This window comes from Eleutherodactylus coqui, chromosome 1 (genome assembly GCF_035609145.1).
Source record: "Eleutherodactylus coqui strain aEleCoq1 chromosome 1, aEleCoq1.hap1, whole genome shotgun sequence".
NCBI classification, from domain to species: Eukaryota; Metazoa; Chordata; class Amphibia; order Anura; family Eleutherodactylidae; genus Eleutherodactylus; species Eleutherodactylus coqui.
In genome coordinates, this window is record NC_089837.1 from 172,844,941 (window position 1) to 172,868,679 (window position 23,739).

General features: G+C 50.4%; 1 pseudogene; it reads right to left on the reverse strand.

Annotated features, from left to right (window-relative positions):
- Window positions 1-4,667: 4,667 nt before the first annotated feature.
- LOC136633201 (nephrocan-like) lies at window positions 4,668-23,330 on the reverse strand (annotated as a pseudogene).
- Window positions 23,331-23,739: the final 409 nt, after the last annotated feature.

The following is a 23,739-nucleotide window of genomic DNA, read 5'->3' on the forward strand; positions in this document are numbered from 1 at the left end:
ACCTGCAGTCATACTGATTAAGCGCTGCGGAATATAAATATATAAAGAAAGCTAATTATTTTGGTGATTTGAAAGCAATTGCAAGGGTGGAATCTACTGTAGGGGTCTACAAGAATCTGCAACAAAATCCACAGCAAATCAGTCATATGTGAAAACGCCCTTAGTGGTACATTCACACATAGCCGAATTAGTGCAGACTTTCCACAGCAGAAAATCTGTAATAAATTCTGCATCATTGACACAGGTTTTGATGCAGATCTACAGCAGACCTAACCCCTTTAATTTAGCCCCGGCAATCAACTGTTCAGCAGGGATCCCAAGTAGCAGATCCCAGCCAATCAAGTATTTATCACCTATCCTAAGGAAGAGACCGTAAATTGTAAAAATTCCAGACTGCTCCAAAATGTGATATCCCCCCCCCCCCCTCTGCTTCTCATGGCCAAGATGCAAAAACATGGCAATTCTTGGAGTATCAGTAAAAATAACCCAGAACTGAGCGCTTTTTGTTTTTGTAGATCTCATTGAAATGAATGGGGGCTACAGAAACGGTGTAGCCCAGCGCACTACACTGTTAACAAAATTCTGTGAATTACGGAAACTGCATGGTGTACTGTGCTATGCAGTCCTTGTCACTTTCATTCATTTCAATGAGACCTACAGAAGCAGTGCTGCGCTAAACTATCTGCAAGGTCTGGAGGGGTGGCCGGTAGCAATGCCAGTGGTTTCCCCCTTTAAGTACTTGCCTAGCAATGAATGCCAATATGCCTTCTCATCAACCTTCATCTTGCTCTTGAGCCTGCCAGAGTATGATCCCCAGCTCAGAGCCTAGAGGGCCCGTAGGTAACAGCCAAGTCACAGGCTACTACTGTAAATATGTGTACCCCATGTACAGGTGGATTAAAAAACTGCACACATTGCAGTAAACAATAGGACTTTAATTGTCAGCTAAATTGGTGTTCGCTACAAACTTGGCAAAGTTTCAAATACTTTGGCAATGCTGACTTCACAATTCGTAAACATTCTGCCTGCCAGCCATTATAGGTACAAATAGTCACTTAAACTATGGGGTGGCGTCTGTGTTGGGTGCAGCCGGCAGACGTCTCTCCTGGATGGAGCCGGGCGGCATCGGTCTTGGGTGAGACCTCTGGCTTGGGTGGAGCAGGGCGGCTTTTGTCTTGGGTGGAGCCTCTGTCTTGGGTGGAGCCTCTGTCTTGGGTGGAGCTGGGTGGAGCTTCTCTCTTGGGTGGAGCAGGGTGGCTTTTGGCTTGGGTGGAACCTCAGGTTTGGATGGAGCAGGGTGGCTTCTGACTTGGGTGGAGCAGGGTGGAGCCTCTGTCTTGGGTGGAGCAGGGTGGATCCTCTGTCTTGGGTGGAGCCTTTGGCTTGGGTGGAGCCTCTGTCTTGGGTGGAGCTTCTCTCTTGGGTGGAGCAGGGTGGCTTTTGGCTTGGGTGGAACCTCAGGTTTGGATGGAGCAGGGTGGCTTCTGACTTGGGTGGAGCAGGGTGGAGCCTCTGTCTTGGGTGGAGCAGGGTGGATCCTCTGTCTTGGGTGGAGCATGGTGGCTTCTAGCTTGGGTGGAGCCTTTGGCTTGGGTGGAGCAGGGTGGCTTCTGGCTTGGGTGGAGCAGGGTGGCTTCTGGCTTGGGTGGAACCTCTGGCTTGGATGGAGCAGGGTGGCTTCTGGCTTGGGTGGAGCAGGGTGGCTTCTGGCTTGGGTGGAACCTCTGGCTTGGATGGAGCAGGGGGGCTTCTGGCTTGGGTGGAGCTAATCTGTCCAGCATCTGGGAAAAAAGAAAGATAAGTGAGTATAGTAAATTAAATGTCTCGGCCGGTCTGCCCCGCGTCGGGCCCCCCTCGGCCGGTCTGCCCCGCGTCGGGCCCCCCTCGGCCGGTCTGCCCCGCGTCGGGCCCCCCTCGGCCGGTCTGCCCCGCGTCGGGCCCCCCTCGGCCGGTCTGCCCCGCGTCGGGCCCCCCTCGGCCGGTCTGCCCCGCGTCGGGCCCCCCTCGGCCGGTCTGCCCCGCGTCGGGCCCCCCTCGGCCGGTCTGCCCCGCGTCGGGCCCCCCTCGGCCGGTCTGCCCCCCCTCGGCCGGTCTGCCCCGCGTCTGGCCCCCCTCGGCCGGTCTGCCCCCCCTCGGCCGGTCTGCCCCCCCTCGGCCGGTCTGGCCCCCCTCGGCCGGTCTGCCCCCCCTCGGCCGGTCTGCCCCCCCTCGGCCGGTCTGCCCCCCCTCGGCCGGTCTGCCCCCCCTCGGCCGGTCTGCCCCCCCTCGGCCGGGGCCCCCCCCCCCACAGTGGCCCTAGTAGTAAGGGTGACACCCACAGTGGCCTCAGTAGTAACACTATTACTACTGGGGCTGATATAGAGAACACTATTAATAATAGTGTCCCCTATGTCGACCCCAATAGTAATAAAGCCCCCTGAAAGCCATGTACTTACCCTCCCCTCCTGGTCTTCTGAGCACCATTGCTCCTCTTCTTGGCGCTGCTGCGTGCAGAAGTGTGTGTGTGCGCGCCTGCGGCAGTGCCTCCTCCCTTCTCCTCTCCTCTTGTGAAACCAAGGAGGAGAGGTCATGGGAGGAGGAGAGGAAGATCCCAGATGCAAATGCTGTCGTCGGTGTGTGCATTCCACAGCGGCACCACAGAGTGATTACAGGCCAGGGAGCTGCGGCACTCCGTTTGGTAGCCATTTTAAGGTTGACAGACGTCCTGAACGTGGGACAAATGGCTGTTCCAACTGGCACCCTGGGGAAAGCAGGACACAGGGTCCAAAAGTGGGACTGTCCTACCTAAATCGGGGCATCATGGAGTAACTCATTATGGAAAGATGGAGAAGAGATTGCAGCACAGAATAGCAGACCAGAAGCTGCAGGATGGAATTACAGAACCAAAGTTGCAGCATGGTACACATTTAAGATACCAGGATACTAGGCCTAGGCTTCCGGGGTTAGAGAGATGTAGTGTACAGAAGTTAGTGTACAGAACTTTCTAGACGTTTCTGAATGATCTATGTATGTCTTGTGCTGTCAGTGTCTTCTATGTGAGTGAATATGATGTGTATTGCACCTCTGCAGCACTGAATAGGTTACTGTCTGGGTTATGTCTGGAAATGTATCTTTTGTATGTCACGTGACCTTGATGTATATATGTAATTGCAAGGTACATAATTGGGGGTCTTGTCTGGTCTTTTTATTAGTCTGCTACTTGGTGTGATCGAGAGAGGAGCCTGTCTGCACACAGACACTTACAGTTTGTGTGTAGGAAAGATGGAAGAAGCAGAATGAATGACCTGTGTGTCCTGGCCCTATCTACCCAGGTCTCTTTGCTAAGAACCAAGAGAGAAACCGCAAGTCCGTGAAAGCCCATCGTGCAACGCTGAGTGCCTATCCCAGAAAGTAAGTGTGCACCGGTAGAGAGTTTGAGAGAGTGAGAAGAAGAGTGCCTGGGAAAAGATCTCCTCAGATAACTTGGTCTGTGGATTCATCTGTCCTCCCGTGTTTTCCACCATGTCACACTACTAAAACTTCTGCTTTCCTGCAGTATTGAAGGATGGGCCATCACCTGTCAAGCGGTACTGTGCTCAGTACAGACCACTGCATACTGGGGAAAGGAGTGCGCTGATAGCTGAAGACCTATTGCCACTAGTGAGCTCAATGCTGCTGGTCAGGTGATGTGGAAGTGGCAAGTGGTGCTGCACTGCACTCACTCTAAGCTGTCAGGTGCCCAGAATATCAGAAGTAAATTCATACATCGTGATAAACCATGCCCTAGCTACCCCCCTGCCACACACCCTTTTTGGTAGGGGTGTCTCCTGGTAAAGAAAATTTTCTCCAGGGATGCCCTAAGGCTGAAAAGGTTGGGAAACACTGTCCTATGGAGTGAAAGCCAGGCATAAAGTTACTTTTGTTAAGTAAAGTTTGATTTGAAATAAAAGTGTGCTGCCTCTGCCGCCGTCTGTCACTGTCGCACCAAACATAGCATCACCTGGCTTTAATGACATTCATAGAAGTCAATGAGTTTCAGAAACAGCCTAGGCCGGTACGCTATGCTGAATTTGCAGCTCTTGAGTTATGGAAACTGAAGTCCTATTGACTTCTATGGGAGAACATTGTAGCACAGTCGGATTTGTTTCCTTAAGTCCTGACCACCCCCAGCTACTGTATTCCGCTAAGCTGAAGTCTGTGAGGGGCTAGAACTAGAGATAGATGCAGGTCCCAATGATGGGACCTGCATCTATCAGACTTTCATGGCATATCCTGTGGATTTGCCATGAAAGTCTCCTTTTTGGTAAGTAGCTCTAAATGTGTAGCATAAAAAACAAAGGCAATGTATTATGACTAGAATTACGAATACCATTTCACCTTGAAAAAAATGTTTCAGAAAATCTATTTTAATGTTTACCTATTATACAAATTGATACCATCAGTAAGTACCATAACACTATTGCCTAACAACAGAGGCCTAAAAGTTTGTAATGGAAGCCTTCTCAATGCAAGATATAGAACTTGTCTGTCTTCGGCAATCCCATAGAAGAGAATGAAGCAGAAGTGCCCATGAGTGTCCTCCGCTATACCAAAACTGGAATGTGCAGGGCTATTTTCCCAAAAAAGGCTTTGGTGGGCCAATCCCTTTAAGTCCATATCCAATAAATGTCATGGGGATAAAAAGTACTTCAGTATTCTGTATCATAATCATAATCCTCATCATCATCTATGTGAGGTTTCCCATTTGATACCTCAGGAACCTTCAGTTTTTTCTTAATTTCTTTGCCTTTGTCAAAAGTATAGGAAGTTTCACACTGTCTTAGCATGGAATTAGAAGACATCCACCTCTCCCCACGGCAATATGGTGGCTCTGCACACTCCCCTTCCTTAATGTCAGTTCCTTTTTCTAGTAGCAATCTTCTAACAGTAAGAAGACTGCAGGTGCAATTCCAGGGGTTCCCATCTAAGTAGAGGTGTCTCAAGCGAGGCAGGGATTCTAAAACTTTATTACCTATAGAAGTGAGCTTATTGTTTCGAAGGTTCAGAACTTGAAGTTGGTTCAAATGTTTTACATCATGGACTCCAACATGATCTATCTTGTTTCCTTTAAGGTCCAACCTTGTAAGAGTAAATGGAAGCCTAAAAGTTGCCAAGAAACAGAAGGATGTACAAAAAAATGAAAACCCTGTTTTACAATAAGAGTTTTTGGTCAAAGTATCCCACAGAAAGCCTATAAGGTGGCATATGTTGGAGGCCTCCATTAGCGGTATATGTTGGTGAATACTTCTGATGTAGACCACTGACTGAAGCAAAATAATGACTATTGACAGGAGTGTTGAAATTAGTCCCACATCCCAGTTGTGTTGGATAATGCATTGGCCCTAGCTCGTCTACTCCCACAGATGTAATCATTGTGACACATCTGATTGGCATGTCAGACTTTGTTACAATGAGAAAATCCTCTTATAAGGGGTTTCTGTGATTCCAATATCAATGATCTATCCTTAGAATATGTCACCAATTTCTGATTAGTGGGGGTCTGCCATTCAGGACCCTCACCATTCACCTGTGTAAAGAGACGAGAGCACTCAGGTGAGCACTGTGGCCTACTCTTAGGCCAGCGATGCCGCATTAATTCGTCATGTCGCCTGACAAGTGAATGGGATTGAGCTGGCATAGCCGGCACCCGCATTATGACATGTGTGATGTTCTGCCTGGTATGCAGTGAAGAAGCTGTGGCCTCTTCAAACAGCTCATTGGCAGGGTCCCAAGTGGCGGACTCCAACTGATCAAATATTGATATCAATATTGGACTTCTGGAAAGCCCCTTTAAATTACTACAATTTAATATGAAAACATTCAATTTAATGGCTTAATAAGTACTTACCGTAACGGAATAGAAGTTAGAAGATTCTGCTCCATAGCCAAGTTGGACAAGTGAACACACCACTGAAGTGATTTGTCCTCAAATACAACCATGCCATTATTATCCAGGAAAAGATGTTGAAGGTTGGTCAGGTCTCTCATGTCTTTCTCTGTTACTCTTTAAACCTGATTATTGCTGTAGTCAAGTCTCTGTAATTTAGAGGGTAGTTTTTGAGGGATAGCGGAGAGTTGGTTCTTAGAGAGATCTAAAGATGTAAGATTGGTGACAACTTGTAGACCATCTGCTGAAAACAACTGATTTACAGAAAGATTAAGATTAGAGATGAGCGAACGTACTCGTCCGAGCTTGATATTCGTGCGAATATTAGGGTGTTCGGGATGCTCGTTACTCGTAACGAGTACCACGCGGTGTTCCGGTTACTTTCAGTTTCCTCTCTGAGACGTTAGCGTGCTTTTCTGGCCAATTGAAAGACAGGGAAGGCATTACAACTTCCCCCTGTGACGTTCAAGCCCTATACCACCCCCCTGCTGTGAGTGGCTGGGGAGATCTGATGTCACCCGAGTATAAAAATCGGCCCCTCCCGCGGCTCGCCACACATGCCTTGTGACTTAGCTGAGGGAAAGTACTATCGTGCTGGAGCTGCTGTAGGGAGAGCGTTAGGAGTTAGTGTAGGCTTCAAGAACCCCAACGGCCCTTCTTAGGGCCACATCTACTAGTGTGCAGTACTGTGTTAGCACAGTATTTTTTCTTTTTTTTTCTCCAAAATTGGATCTGCAGAGCATTGCACCCTGCACTAGGGACAGAAGTGGGGGTTAGGCAGGGAGAGTGTTAGGAGTTAGTGTAGGCTTCAAGAACCCCAATGGTCCTTTCTAGGGCCACATCTATCCGTGTGCAGTACTGTCCAGGCTGCTGTTAGCAGTGTTGCATTTTTTTTTTTTTTTTCTCAAAACCGGCTGTGCAGACCATTGCACCCGGCATTAATACTACAGGGATAGAATTGTGTAGGCAGGGCCAGAAGACATACATTATATATTGAATACACGCAGTGTGGGTGTTCCTTGTAAAAAGCAGGGAAAAAATTCTATTTGGCCTGCCTCTGACAGTACTCAGGGCTCTGTGTACGTGTGTGCTGTGCGCTGAACGTTCAGAAAAATTCAGACGCAACCAGCTACGGTTGAGTGCAGCCTTACGCCAATTTCTTTCCTGCCTGGGAAATACCTGCTCTGCCACAGTTAGTAACTCTGCAACAGTAAATTTCTGTGACACTTTTGTAGGGCCGCAACACAGTGTCAGTTATTAAACTTATTATTCAGTGAATAGACGCAGTGGGCCTATCCTTTTAAACAAAAGGGAAGAAAGTATATTTGCCCTGCCTGTGTCAGTCCTAAGGGCTCTGGGTACGTGTGTGCTGCGTGGAGAATGTAAAAAAAATCAGATGCAACCAGCTACGGTTGAGTGCAGCCTTGCGCCAATTTCTTTCCTGCCTGGGAAATACCTGCTCTGCCACAGTTAGTAACTCTGCAACAGTAAAGTTCTGTGACAGTTTTGCAGGGCCGCAACACAGTTATTAAAATTATTATTCAGTGAATAGACGCAGTGGGCCTATCCTTTTAAACAAAAGGGAAGAAAGTATATTTGCCCTGCCTCTGTCAGTCCTAAGGGCTCTGGGTACGTGTGTGCTGCGTGGAGAACGTAAAAAAATCAGACGCAACCAGCTACAGTTCAGTGCAGCCTTGCGCCAATTTCTTTCCTGCCTGGGAAATCAAATCACTGGTAATACAGCATGCTGAGGGGTAGGGGTAGGCCTAGAGGACGCGGCCGAGGACGCGGTGGGCCAAGTGAGGGTGTGGGCACAGGCCGAGCTCCTGATCCAGGTGTGTCGCAGCCGACAGCTGCGCGATTAGGAGAGAGGCACGTTTCTGGCGTCACCACATTCATCGCCCAATTAATGGGTCCACGCGGGAGACCTTTATTAGAAAATGAGCAGTGTGAGCAGGTCCTGTCCTGGATGGCAGAAAGTGCTTCGAGCAACCTATCGTCCAGCCACAGTTCTGCGCCGTCCACTGCTGCAAATCCGAATCCTCTGTCTGCTGCTCCTCCTTCCTCCCAGCCTCCTCATTCCACTACAATGACACATGCTCAGGAGCGGGAACACTCCCAGGAACTTTTCTCGGGCCCCTGCTCAGATTGGGCAGCAGTGGTTCCTCTACCACCAGAGGAGTTTATCGTCACTGATGCCCAACCATTGGAAAGTTCCCGGGGTCCGGGGGATGAGGCTGGGGACTTCCGGCAACTGTCTCAAGACCTTTCAGTGGGTGAGGAGGACGATGACGATGAGACACAGTTGTCTTGCAGTGAGGTAGTAGTAAGGGCAGTAAGTCCGAGGGAGCAGCGCACAGAGGATTCGGAGGAAGAGCAGCAGGACGATGAGGTGACTGACCCCATCTGGTGTGCAACGCCTACACAGGACAGGTCTTCAGAGGGAGAGACACGGGCAGCAGCAGGGCAGGTTGCAAGAGGCAGTGCGGTGGCCAGGGGTAGAGGCAGGGCCAGACCGAATAATCCACCAAGTGTTTCCCAAAGCGCCCCCTCGCGCCATGCCACCCTGCAGAGGCCGAGGTGCTCTAAGGTCTGGCAGTTTTTCACCGAGACGCCTGACGAACAGTGGTGTGCAACCTTTGTCGCGCGAAGATCAGCCGGGGAGCCACCACCAACAGCCTGACCACCACCAGCATGCGCAGACATATGATGGCCAAGCACCCCACAAGGTGGGACGAAGGCCGTTCACCGCCTCCGGTTTGCACCGCTGCCTCTCCCCCTGTGCCCCAACCTGCCACTGAGATCCAACCCCCCTCTCAGGACACAGGCACGACCGTCTCATGGCCTGCACCCACACCCTCACCTCCGCTGTCCTCGGCCCCATCCAGCAATGTCTCGCACCACACAGTCCAGCCGTCGCTAGCGCAAGTGTTGGAGCGCAAGCGCAAGTACGCCGCCACGCACCCGCACGCTCAATCGTTAACCGTCCACATAGCCAAATTTATCAGCCTTGAGATGCTGCCGTATAGGGTTGTGGAAACGGAGTCCTTCAAAGCTATGATGGCGGCGGCGGCCCCGCGCTACTCAGTTCCCAGTCGCCACTACTTTTCCCGATGTGCCGTCCCAGCCCTGCACGACCACGTCTCCCGCAACATTGTACGCGCCCTCACCAATGTGGTTAGTGGCAAGGTCCACTTAACTACGGACACGTGGACAAGCACAGGCGGGCAGGGCCACTACATCTCCCTGACGGCACATTGGGTGAATTTAGTGGAGGCTGGGACAGAGTCAGAGCCTGGGACCGCTCACGTCCTACCCACCCCCAGAATTGTGGGCCCCCAGCTCGGTGGTGGTATCTGCGGCGGTGTATGCTTCTTCCACTAAAGCACCCTCCTCCTCCAACGCAACCTCTGTCTCGCAATCTAGATGTGTCAGCAGCAGCAGGACGTCGCCAGCAGTCGGTGTCGCGCGGCGTGGCAGCACAGCGGTGGGCAAGCGTCAGCAGGCCGTGCTGAAACTACTCAGCTTAGGAGATAGGAGGCACACGGCCCACGAACTGCTGCAGGGTCTGACAGAGCAGACCGACCGTTGGCTTGCGCCGCTTAGCCTCCAACAGGGCATGGTCGTGTGTGACAACGGCCGTAACCTGGTGGCGGCTCTGCAGCTCGGCAGCCTCACGCACGTGCCATGCCTGGCCCACGTCTTTAATTTGGTGGTTCAGCGCTTTCTGAAAAGCTACCCACGCTTGTCAGACCTGCTCGTAAAGGTGCGCCGGCTCTGCGCACATTTCCGCAAGTCCCACACGGACGCTGCCACCCTGCGCACCCTGCAACATCGGTTTAATCTGCCAGTGCACCGACTGCTGTGCGACGTGCCCACACGGTGGAACTCTACGCTCCACATGTTGGCTAGGCTCTATGAGCAGCGTAGAGCTATAGTGGAATACCAACTCCAACATGGACGGCGCAGTGGGAGTCAGCCTCCTCAATTCTTTTCAGAAGAGTGGGCCTGGTTGGCAGACATCTGCCAGGTCCTTCGAAACTTTGAGCAGTCTACCCAGGTGGTGAGCGGCGATGCTGCAATCATTAGCGTCACCATTCCTCTGCTATGCATCTTGAGAAGTTCCCTGCAAAGCATAAAGGCAGCCGCTTTGCGCTCGGAAACCGAGCCGGGGGAAGACAGTATGTCGCTGGATAGTCAGAGCACCCTCCTGTCTATATCTCAGCGCGTTCAGGAGGAGGAGGAGGAGGATGAGGGGGAAGAGACACCTTGGCCCACTGCTGACGGTACCCATGCTGCTTGCCTGTCATCATTTCATCGTGTATGGCCTGAGGAGGAGGAGGATCCTGAAAGTGATCTTCCTAGTGCGGACAGCCATGTGTTGCGTACAGGTACCCTGGCACACATGGCTGACTTCATGTTAGGATGCCTTTCTCGTGACCCTCGCATTCAACGCATTCTGGCCACTACAGATTACTGGGTGTACACACTGCTTGACCCACGCTATAAGGAGAACCTTCCCACTCTCATTCCCGAAGAGGAAAGGGGTTCGAGAGTGTTGCTATACCACAGGACCCTGGCGGACAAGCTGAAGGTAAAATTCCCATCCGACAGCGGTAGTGGCAGAAGGCGCAGTTCCGAGGGCCAGGTAGCAGGGGAGGTGCGTAGATCGAGCAGCATGTACAGCCCAGGCAGTGCAACAGTCTTTAAAGGCCTGGACAGCTTTATGGCTCCCCAGCAAGACTGTGTCACCGCTCCCCAGTCAAGGCTGAGTCGGCGGGAGCACTGTAAAAGGATGGTGAGGGAGTACGTAGCCGATCGCACGACCGTCCTCGGTGACGCCTCTGCCCCCTACAACTACTGGGTGTCGAAGCTGGACACGTGGCCTGAACTAGCGCTGTATGCCCTGGAGGTGCTTGCTTGTCCTGCGGCTAGCGTCTTGTCGGAAAGGGTGTTTAGTGCGGCTGGGGGAATCATCACAGATAAGCGTACCCGCCTGTCAACCGACAGTGCCGACAGGCTAACACTCATCAAGATGAACAAAGCCTGGATTTCCCCAGACTTCTCTTCTCCACCAGCGGACAGCAGCGATACGTAAGCAATACGTAGGCTGCACCCGCGGATGGAAGCTACGTTCTCTCTCACCATCCAAAATGGGGACATTTCTGCTTCATCAATCTGTGTCTAATATTCCTCCTCCTCCTGAAACCTCACGTAATCACGCTGAACGGGCAATTTTTCTTAGGGCCACATGGCTCACTCATAATTTTTCTAAACAATTTTTATATGTTTCAATGCTCTTAAAAGCGTTGAAACTTTAACTTGAACCAATTTTTAGTTAAACTGGGCTGCCTCCAGGCCTAGTTACCACTTAAGCCACATTAACCAAAGCGATTAATGGGTTTCACCTGCCCTCTTGGTTGGCCATGGCCAATTTTTTTGATGTACATTAGTACTGTTGATACAGCAATTTTTGTGGGCCCTCGCCTACAGTGTAATCAAATGAATTTTTAGCCCACCTGCATTACAGCTGACGTTACATCCGCTGTGTTGGGCAATGCAATGTGATATTTCTGTGTACCGCCGGTGGCTTCCTGGCACCCACCCATGCTGTGGGTCCACAGGGAATTATAAATGCATCTGATTCCACTTGTAAAGAACCCCAGTCTGACAGGGGCATGCAGTGTGGGCCGAAGCCCACCTGCATTAAGCACGACATTACTACCTCAGCTGTGTTGGGCAATGCAATGGGATATTTTTGTGTACCGCCGGTGGGTTCCAGGGAGCCACCCATGCTGTAGGTGCACACGGAGTTTAGCCTACATGTGTCCACTTGTAAAGAACCCCAGTCTGACTGGGGCATGCAGTGTGGGCCGAAGCCCACCTGCATTAAGCACGACATTACTACCTCAGCTGTGTTGGGCAATGCGATGGGATATTTTTGTGTATCGCCGGTGGGTTCCAGGGAGCCACCCATGCTGTCGGTCGACAGGGACTTCACAATAGGGAGTTGTACCTGCCTGTGTCTATGAATTAAAAAGCCCGGTCTGACTGGGGCATGCAGAGACACCTTGACAGAATGAATAGTGTGTGGCACATAGGTTCCCCATTGCTATGCCCACATGTGCAGCTCCTGATGGCGGTGGCACAGGATTCTATTTCTCATTGCTTCTGTACAGCATTGTGGGCTATCGCCCCGCCCCTTTTAAAGAGGGTCGCTGCCTAGCCGTGCCAACCCTCTGCAGTGTGTGCCTGCGGTTGCTCGTCATGGAAGACGCACTTCTAAATAGACATGAGGGTGGTGTGGCATGAGGGCAGCTGAAGGCTGCGCAGGGACACTTTGGTGTGCGCTGTGGGGGGGGAGGGGGGGCGGTTGGGCAGCATGTAACCCAGGAGAAGTGGCAGCGGAGTGTCATGCAGGCAGTGATTGTGCTTTGTTGGAGGTAGTGTGGTGCTTAGCAAAGGTATGCCATGCTAATGAGGGCTTTTCAGAAGTAAAAGTTTTTGGGAGGGGGGGGGCCCACTCTTGCCGCTATTGTGGCTTAATAGTGGGACCTGTGAACTTGAGATGCAGCCCAACATGTAGCCCCTCGCCTGCCCTATCCGTTGCTGTGTCGTTCCCATCACTTTCTTGAATTGCCCAGATTTTCATACATGAAAACCTTAGCGAGCATCGGCGAAATACAAAAATGCTCGGGTCGCCCATTGACTTCAATGGGGTTCGTTATTCGAAACGAACCCTCGAGCATCGCGATAATTTCGTCCCGAGTAACGAGCACCCGAGCATTTTGGTGCTCGCTCATCTCTAATTAAGATCAAAAAGATTTTCCAGTTGCTTTAAATCTCTTATAGACACACTTTTTATAAGATTCCTCTCTAAGCTCAAGGACAGGAGGGATTTAAGTAGTCGTGGTGGAACTTTAACAAATTGGTTTCCAGCTAACCTGAGATACTGTAAGCTTGGAAAATGTGTGAAGAAGTTTTCATAGAAGAACATCAGTTTGTTGTTCTCCATATTCAGATACTTGAGATTGGGAAGTCTAGCCACTCCAGTTATTGTGTGCATACTAGAGATGAGCGAGCATACTCGTCCGAGCTTGATGCTCGTTCGAGTATTAGGGTGTTCAAGATGCTCGTTACTCGAGACGAGCACCACGCGATGTTCGAGTTACTTTCACTTTCTTCCCTGAGAAATTAGTGCGCTTTTCTGGCCAATAGAAAGACAGGGAAGGCATTACAACTTCCTCCTGTGACGTTCCAGCCCTATACCACCCCCTGCAGTGAGTGGCTGGGGAGATCAGGTGACACCCGAGTATTAAAATCTGCCCCGCCCGCGGCTCACCACAGATGCATGCTGACAGAGATCAGGGAAAGTGCTGTCTTGCTGGAGCTGTTATAGGGAGAGCATTAGGTGTTATTTTAGTCTTCAAGAACCCCAACGGTCTTTCTTAGGGCCACATCTGACCGTGTGCAGTACTGTTGAGGCTGCTGGGAGCAGTGTTGCACAATTTTTTTGTCTGCAGTCATTTTACAGAGTATAGGGGCTGTACTGGTGGGGCAGTACTGGTGAGGCAGGGACAGTGGGAAAGGTGAAAGAGATATACTGGCTATATAGGCAGTGGGGTTGTTCCCAAAAAGTTCAAAAATATACAATATTTGGCCTGCTTGTCACTGCCTTCAGTTTACTGCGTCTCTGCTGGGGGTAGTAGTTGGTGAATTAATACCCAGCCTTGCGCATAATTGTTTCCTGCCTCTGCTGTGCGTTACGTACGCGAAGTCAGCCTCCAACAGGGAAATCGAAATACAGTGTATATCGCAGGCAGTCTGGTTGTTCCCAAAAAGTTCAAAAATATACAATATTTGGCTTGCTGTCACTGCCTTCAGTTTACTGCATCGCTGCTGGGGGTAGTAGTTGGTGAATTAATACCCAGCCTTGCGCATAATTGTTTCCTGCCTCTGCTGTGCGTTATGTACGCGAAGTCAGCCTCCAACAGGGAAATCGAAATACAGTGTATATTACAGGCAGTGTGGTTGTTCCCAAAAAATTCAAAAATATACAATATTTGTGCGTCTCAGCTGGGGGTAGTAGTTGGTGAATTAATACCCAGCCTTGCGCATAATTGTTTCCTGCCTCTGCTGTGCGTTACGTACACGAAGTCACCCTCCAACCACAGGCCAATAAGTGGCACATTTAAATACAGCGTTCTGTTACTGTTAATCTCGTAATATACCATGCTGAGGGGTAGGGGTAGGCCTAGAGGACGCGGGCGAGGACGCGGAGGCCCAAGTCAGGGTGTGGCCACAGGCCGAGCTCCTGATCCAGGTGTATCGCAGCCGACTGCTGCGGGATTAGGAGAGAGGCACGTTTCTGGCGTCCCCAGATTCATCTGATAATTAATGGGTCCACGCGGTAGACCGTTATTAGAAAGTGAGCAGTGTGAGCAGGTCCTGTCGTGGATGGCAGAAAGTGCATCCAGCAATCTATCGACCACACAGTCTTCTACGCCGTCCACAGCTGCAACTCTGAATCCTCTGGTTGCTGCTCCTCCTTCCTCCCAGCCTCCTCACTCCATTACAATGACACATTCTGAGGAGCAGGCAGACTCCCAGGAACTGTTCTCGGGCCCCTGCCGAGATTGGGCAGCAATGGTTCCTCTCCCACCGGAGGAGTTTGTCGTGACCGATGCCCAACCTTTGAAAAGTTCCCGGGGTCCGAGGGATGAGACTGGGGACTTCCGGCAACTGTCTCAAGACCTTTCAGTGGCTGAGGAGGACGATGACGATGAGACACAGTTGTCTATCAGTGAGGTAGTAGTAAGGGCAGTAAGTCCGAGGGAGGAGCGCACAGAGGATTTGGAGGAAGAGCAGCTGGACGATGAGGTGACTGACCCCACCTGCTTTGCTAGGCCTACTGAGGACAGGTCTTCAGAGGGGGAGGCAAGTGCAGCAGCAGGGCAGGTTGGAAGAGGCAGTGTGGTGGCCAGGGGTAGAGGCAGGGCCAGACTGAATAATTGACCAACTGTATGCAGTGCTAAGCTCTTGCTTCACGACCTGAGATGTGCAGGTTCAAACCCCGCGTACGTCAGGTAGCCGGCTCAGGGTCGACTCAGCCTTCTGTCCTTCCGAGGTCAGTGCAATGAGTACCCACTGGGGGGTAGAGTGACAGCTGAAGGCATACTGCCATCGCGACTAGGCGGATTACTGCCCGGCGCGCTCTACTTTTTACCTTAGTGGCCTAGGCTTCCTACCACACCCAACCCTCTGTGCTCTGTAATAAATGAACGGCTCATCTCACAGCCTTTTACTCTAATTAGAGAAGAATTCAAAACCGACAAAACTCAAACCATCACCGCACAACATAGTTCCGTTACACACTGCAATCTCCCTACCACACTCCCGTGGACGTCCATTTAACCCAAACAGTTTGCACATACAGAAGACCACAGAAAATCATTACAGGCCTCTTACATTCTGCACATGTCGCCAAGGCGCCATTTTTACCCGGAACCCGAACGCTGCACTGCCCACCACGCTGTTAGCCACCAAAAACGTAGGTGGCTATGGGTGACGCTGACCCTCACCTGGCTTGGCTCGCCGGGCCTCACAGCTCCACTGCCGCACCCCCTTGCCGTTGTGGCGGTCGACCCATAGTACCGCCCAATCGTGACTGTAAACCTGAGCACTATCTCTATGCCGCCAACCGCAGAGTCTTTGCCCTTAGGGAGACGCGCGCATTTTACTTATCACAATAGAACGCAAAATTTGTGCTGAAATATTAGCTCCGCGTGCTGAAAACCCTGAAAGAGCCAACCGAAATTAACCATTAGGAGTTTGCCATTGGAAAAACAGTGGCTTTGTCCCCTGCCTATCTGCTTATTCCACCTGCTCCTTAGCGTGCGTCACTACGCAAGCGCTGCGATTGACTGACACTGTAGCTTTACGGTTAGTGTAGCACCACCCGCAAGGCGATTCATTATGGGCATCTCAAAGCAGCCATAGGCCCGGGCCCAGGATAACGGCTCCAAATTGGCATTAGAACACAGTGCGGCCGGTGGCGCTGCAGCTGAACCCCAGGGGCCTGAAAACTGAAAGCATTGTCGGAAGGGAGCTGATGACGGCTCATCTGTCAGAGGTGGTACAGCAGTGAACTGGAGCCTCCGTGCCCAACCGTATCACATCTTCTATGAAAGCTGGAGCAACAGGGCACTAGAGAGTCCATGCCAGCCCGTATGACATCTTGCATCCAAGCAAAAGGTGGCCCTGCTTAGCACTAGAGCATCCATGCCCCGCCGGTATCACATCTCGTATCCAAGCTAAAGGCGGTGAAACAGGCTGCTGCAGCTACCTTCCCCTTCTCCCACCCCCGTATCACATCTTATACGAAAGCTGGAGGTGTCCCAGCAGGGCACTAGGGATTCCATGCCCGCCCGTATCACATTCTGAATCCAAGCAAGAGGTGGCCCAACTTAGCACTACAGCATCCATGCCCCACCACACCGTAGCACATCTTGTATCCAAGCTAGAGGCGGTACAGCAGGGTACCAGAGCCTCCACGCCTGTCTATATGGCATCTCGTTTCCAAGCTAGACACTGGACCAGGATTATAGATGTAAACGGGCACCTAGTTACATTGTGAGCCTCGTGTGGCGCAGAGCATTAGGGCAGTGGTAGTGCTGCAGTGCTAAGCTCTCGCTCACGACCTGAGATGTGCAGGTTCAATCCCCGCGTACGTCAGGTAGCCGGCTCAGGGTCGACTCAGCCTTCTGTCCTTCCGAGGTCGGTGCAATGAGTACCCACTGGGCCCACTGGGGGGTAAAGTGACAGCTAAAGGCATACCGCCATCACGACTAGGTGGATTACTGCCCAGCGCGCTTTACTTTTACCTTAGTGGCCTAGGCTTCCTACCACACCCAACCCTCTGGGCTCTGTAATAAATGAACGGCTCTAATTAGAGAAGAATCACCGCACAACATAGTTCCGTTACATCTGCGAGCCACCTCAAGACTGCGGGCCACCTCCCGCAGTCTTGATTTTCCTTTTGGAACTACATTACGCATATATATATTAGTAGGCTGCTCCCTACTTATTGCAATGCAGGACTGATTGATATTTGCATTATAAAGCACAGCCACAATTGATTTATGCTTTGATCAGGGGGCTCATTCACTAAAAGAAGAAAAAGAGAAAGAAAGGAAGCCTTGTTGTTTTCTCTTTTTTTCATTCCTCTTTTCCTTTATTTCTGAATATGGATTCACAAGAGGGACATGTATTACACTCTCGGATGCAAAAATTGACACAAATGTTCAACATGACTGATACAGCATCTTCTTCCTCTGATCAGGATATAAAATTATTAAGATATAACCTGGAAAAACAAAAGAGGAGTGAAATTAAAATCTGGTCGGACAGGAACTCACTGGTTAAGTATCTGGAACTAAGTATGATTCCTAGAGGATTGCGCCTCAAAAAAATCCCCACCACACTATATAATGGGGAATTTTTAAATAAATGGAATCAAGCCCTATCCACCTGCTCTTTGGAATTAATTAAATTAATAGTGGACCAGGAACAGATTAAGCTGGACACTCTAAAACAGGAGATTAAACTATCTGAAGAAAAACTTATAAAATCAATGGGAAAAGATGAATATACAAAGTTTTTGGATAACATCAATATTAATATGCAGAAATTGGAAGAGAATATATTAAAAACAAAACGTTCCAAACTTGAACGGGATAAAAAGGACTATATGGAAAATAAAGTCTATGGTTGGAGAGATGGGCTTGCTCATCGCCCTAGATCCATTTTAAAAACTAGGAGGGGCCCCACACGACGTAACTCTACAGTCACCTTTTCCTCCTCAGATCAGGAAGGATCAGATAGAACGTATGATACCTCCAGCTGGGAATGCTCATATTCTGAAGAACAGGACCATAGAGTCCAGCATAAGTCATCTACTTCAAAAAACGACGCAAGCGATACAGACATAAGAAGAAGATATCCATCCAGGAGAAACAAATAGAGGACAATAACATCATAGTCCTCACACCACGGGTTTTGACACAAAATCAGATCAATGCACTTAATAAAGGACTCAATTTTGTTCCTGATATATCTTTCAACCTGTTTCATACTCTCCTGGATCTCAACAAATTTGTCCGCAATCTAATGGTGAAAAAACATTTAATTGAGGGTGCGGGCAGACGAGCGTAGGCGTATTTACGTTCGCACGAGCGCAACGTATAATCGCCCGAGCGATCGTTTTTCACCAATCACGACCAGAGCTAGAAAGTGTATTTTCGTTTGTTCCTACTTTGCAAACGGTCTTTTCGGCGATCGAATATGCGCTGGCGCGTATTTCGGTCGCATATGTTCCATTTTTTTTCGAATTGCCGTTTTTACGCGCCGTAAAATCGCCCATGTGAACGAATACATTCGAAACCATTGCCTCAGATGGTCACGTATATACGTTTGGTCGCAAAAACGCGCCGTTTATGCGCTCGTCTGCCCGCACCCTAATAGTGATGACTCTTCTACTCCAGCTACTAAAGGAGAATTTATACAGGACACCTTTGAGGATTTAACCCCGAAAGACACAGCTGCCCTTTTGGACTTACATCATTTACATAGGGAGTCAGTTACAGCTGATGTCCTTACACACAGGATCAACATAAAAACACCCAATCCTGACTTCTATCCAACACAAACCCGCACACAGGTTGTAGAAGATTTCCAAATGATTATGGAAAAAGAACTGAAGTGGTTACAAGCACAAACTAAGGACAATCAATATGGACATTCTTGATCCAATAATATGACGAAGAGGGAGAGAATTGAGCTATCGTGGTTATCTAAAGATGAAGACATCAGGATTTGTCAGTCAGATAAAGGGGGAAATATTACTATCATGGACACTACCCTATACATTAATTGTATTAATCACATCCTTGAGGATAGGATTACTTATAAAAAATTACAGGGAGACCCCACGACTGCTTTTTCAAAAAAATTGCATGAAATATTACAATTGGGATCCAACTCAGGTGTTATTACTACTAATATGGGAGAATATCTTATCCCTACTAACCCAAAAGGGAGTGAATTTCTTACCGAAAATTCCTTTTTCCCGAGTCATCCTGACGGCAGACATGGAGGTTGCACCTTGACCTCGTAGGGACAGGAAGCAAGAGACTTTAAAAGGCTCCTCCCGTCTCCCATTCACAAGTGTCTTCTAAATTACTTACATGGACATGTCGTGGTTAATCAAGGAAGATATTTATTTGCTCCGAAAAAAATAACATGGTTAGTTTCATTTGAACATAAACAATAAGAGGGTAGCTTACCCGGACATAACACAAGATAATATGCACAAATTTTCCGCATAAAAGGAAATGTCCAACATAGGAGCCTCTGGGCTACAGATTCGTGCCCGCATAAACGTTAATATAAACGTGTGAATTTTTGGGAGGGAAATACGTGCTGTCAGGATGACTCGGGGAAAAAGGAATTTTCGGTAAGAAATTCACTCCCTTTTCCCGGCGTCATCCTGACGGCAGACATGGAGTATACCAGATTAACTCTTTAGGGAGGGACCACTGCCTGCAGGACCTTTCTCCCGAAAGAGAGAGATCGGAGGAGAGGTCCGCATTCGGCCTGTAATGTTTTGCGAATGTGTGCAGGTTGGACCATGTGGCTGCCTTACAGATTTGGTCCGGCGTCGCCATAGCCCTCTCTGCCCAGGAGCAGGATACTGCCCTGGTAGAATGGGCCTTGAGTCCTTCCGGGATAGCGCTGTTGCAGGACGAGTAGGCCTGCTGGATGGTGGATTTTATCAGGTGGCTAATGGGTCTCCTAGAAGCCGCTCTTCCTCTGCTTGGCCCCTGAAATTGAACAAAAGACAGTAAGCCTTCCTAAAAGGATAATGTCTGCTGTGGGTAGCATAGCATGGCCTTCCTTGCATCCAGGCTATGGTAGTCTCTTTCCCTATCGTTTTGGTGATTTTGACAGAAGGATGGGAGAATAATTTCTTGCTGTCTGTGGAATTTTGAGGCTACCTTTGGAAGAAAAACGGGGGTCTGTTTTTTTGTATGACCCTATCGTCCTGGCTTAATAGGTAAGACATCTTACAAGATAAGGCCTGGAGCTCGCTTCCGTGCCTTGCTGCTGTGATAGCTACCAGGAACACAGTTTTAAACGTGAGGAACCTAATTGGAATCTGATCGATAGGTTGAGGGGGTCTTTGCAGAGGCTTTGGAGAACTAGGTTCAGGTCCCATGGGGGGGGGGGGGGGGAACTGTACTACGGCTAACTGACCGCATTCTTTCTGCCGCTTTCATGAACCTGCGGATCAGTCTATGATCTGCCCAAGGTTGGTCTAGAATGGCTGAGAGCGCTGCTACCTGTACTTCCAGGGTTCCTGGTCTCAGGTTCTTATCTGGAGGAAGTCCAAAATCTCCGCCACCAAAGTGTCAGGATTGGAGACCTCAAGCCCCCTCCAGGAGGAGAATTTTTTCCCCGATCTTATTATAAGTAGCTGAGGTTACAGGTTTTCGGGACTGGCGTAGAGTCGCGATAACTCTGGAGGACAGACCTTGTCTTAGCGTCTGTTCCTCAATATCCACACTGCGAGGTTCAGTCTCTCTAGGTTGGGGCGCAGAACTGGGCCCTGCGCTAGAAGGTCCTTCCTGGATGGAAGGCGGATTGGCTCCGAGATGGCGAGCTTTAGGAGCACCGGAAACCATGCCCTTTTTTCCCCAGTGTTGGGTGATCAGGATCAGCGTGATGTTGCTCTGCTGGACCTTCTGAAGAACTCTCGGGATCAGGGGAAGGGGGAAGGTGTACGCCAGACTGAAATCCCAACTATGGGAAAAGGCGTCCAACCCCTCGGACTTGTCCCTCGGATCTAGGGAAAAATAGGCGGGACATTCTGAATTTTTGCTGCTCGCAAACAGGTTCACCTGTGGACTGCCCCAGGTTTCTGTAATGAGACGAAATTCCTCTTGATTCAGAGACCATTCCCTGGGGTCTAGGCCTCCTTGACTTAGAAAGTCGTCTGTTAGGATCTGGGATCCTTTGAGATGGACCGCTGTCAGGGACTGTACCGTGGACTCGGCCCCTCGGAAAATCCAGGCTGTTAATTTCAGCAGGTGGAAGTTTCTGGTGCCTCCCTGGTGGTGAATAAGTGAAACGGAGGTCCCGTTATCCGAGAAGATCTTAACATGCTCCCCGATGGCCCTAAGCTCTCTGAAATGTGAGGTCTAGGCACGCAATGTCGGACCCCATTTGCCCTGGAGCAAACGCTGCCCCACTTGCGCTCCCCAGCCAGGCTGGCTTGCGTTGGTGACTACGGAGATGAAGGGCTCTGTCACCCATGGGGACTCCGCCTCTAGGTTGCCAGTTGACCGCCACCAGCGGAGGGACCTTGTGACCGCTGATGACACGGGCATTCTGTGGTCCAGAGAGGTTGTTGCCCCATCCCAGTTGCCCAGGGTGGCTCTCTGTAGCGTCCTTGGGTGAGCCTGGGCCCAAGGAATAATACCGACACAGGAGGTCATGAGGCCCAGGAGCCTTGTTGCGTCCCTAATCTTTATTTGTTTCTTCTGGCCGCATTGCTGTGCTGCCAGCCTGAGGTTTTCCTGCCTGGGTGGAGGCAAAGACAAGATCTGAGACGCTGAGTCTATCTGTACCCCCAGGAGGTCTTTCGCGTCTCGGGGAGAAGACTAGATTTAGGGAAGTTAACTATCCACCCCAGTCTCTGACATAGGGAGATGATTCGGCTGGTATCCTCTTTGAGGATCTTCGGCGCGGATGCCATTACCAGGAAAGCGTCCAGGTATGGGACAATGTTTATGCCTGCCACCTGGAGATGCGCCACCATCTCTGCCACTATTTTAGAGAATATCCTGGGTGCCGATGAAATTCCGAGGGGTAGGCACTGGAATTGAAAATGGTGTACACGGCTGCGCATCCTGATGGCAAACCGCAGGTACTTGTGATGTTCCGACAGGACTGGGACGTGGTAGTACGCGTCCTTTAGATTGACGGTACTCATAAAGTCCCCTCTTTTGATCAGAGTTACTGCAGACCTGATGGTTTCCATCTTAAACCTTTTGTAGGTAATCAACCTGTTCAGGCCCTTCAGATTAAGGATCATCTGAAACTGTTGTTCGGTTTTTTTGATCAGAAATAGGGGTGGGTAGAACCCCAAGCCCTGTTCTACTGCGGGGACCTGGACTACCGCCCCCATCTGTAGCACCTTAGAAATTTCATTTCTAAAGATACCCTGCAGGGCAGGGGATTACGTGGGGGCCGGGAAAGCTCAATAGTCTGCCCCCCATCTGGTACTTGCCTACAGGGGAAGGGGTTGTTTTTGTCTTACTCCTGCCTCCTTTGGGGTAGGACCAGCACCCCGTCTTTCCTTTGCCTCGGTATGGCTTGAAGGATGGCTGAGGTTTGTGGGGAAATCCCGTTCTTGCTTGGTCCGGGAAACTGTGGGTCCTGTCGGTAGCTCTTTTTAGGATCTCCTCCAAGTTCGCGCCAAAGATGTGCTGGCCATGAAACCGAGATGTTACACGGCCTTCCTTTGGAAGCCATATCTGCTTTCCATGTTTTCAGCCAGACCGCCTGTTGCTGATCTAAGTAGAGGCAAGCATTCCAGTAACGCATCTCTAGGGGCCTTCTGTTTACTCTGGTCGTCGAGTTCCCCCAACCAGAGGAACATCGACCTCGCCACAGAAGTCGCTGCGATATTGGACTTCAGCGTATAGGCCGTTGTTTGCCAGGCTCGTTTCATCAAGGCGTCAACCCTGTCCATCAGGTCTTTAAGATGAGGAGTCCTCGAATGGCAGGGCTGTCTTTTTGGCCATTATGGCCACCTGTGCCCGATGCCGCGCGACCGCGCTGGCATGCCTGGAGGAGAGAGGCATCTGAGCCTGTGGCCCGCCGCTCTTCCCAGCTGAAAACAACTGCGCCGAGCTGTGGCAGAGGAAGGAGGGGCCCAAGGACCTCTGGTCCGCCGCTCCGACGGTGGACCCTGGGCGGTCAGACCTGTGGCCCGCCGTGCTCCCGGACCGCGCGTAGATGCTCATGTCTTTCTCCGCAAAGCGGAGTCCCTCTTTATATTCGCGGGACAAATAGAGGTGTTTGTCCGCGCAGCGCACTCATCCCTGATTACTTTCTTCAGGGTATCATTAACCGGAAACACTGTGCGGTTCCTTGGTCTGAGCCCGCCGGACATGTCGTCCTGTACGGACCTTTGCTCGACCACATCCTCGACCTTCATCGTATCCCTGACTGCTTTGATCGGGTCAACCAGGTCCCCAGATGAGAAATAGTACTTTTTATTCTCATCCCTGGCGTCAGGGGGACGGTCAAAGAGTTCGCCATCTGACAGGTCGCCCAGGGATTGCTCAAACTCTGAGCTCATTAGCGGTATGTGGCTCGCCCTTTTAGCGGCCCTTCCTTCCCGCTGAGCTGGGGGGAGACTGGAAATTGATGCCCGGACCTCCTCTCTAACCAGGGATCTAATATCTTCCCTGAATGCGGCCTGTTCATCCGTAAGGATCTTGGAGATACAATCGGGTTTTTTGTTTTTTTTAAAGACACAGAGCGCCTTCCCTGTGTTTTTTCTTTAGGTCCTGTTTAGACCGAGTGGATTCCCTGTCCTGCAGAATATACATGCATGCACATAAGGGAAACCCCCCCCCCCCCCCCCCACACACACACACAATGCTAAATCCCTGAGCATAACATTCCTGCAACAAGTAACACTTACAGTTTGCAAGGCTTCCATCTCTGGTTCCTTTATAGTCATGATGCAGAAACACAGACAGAAC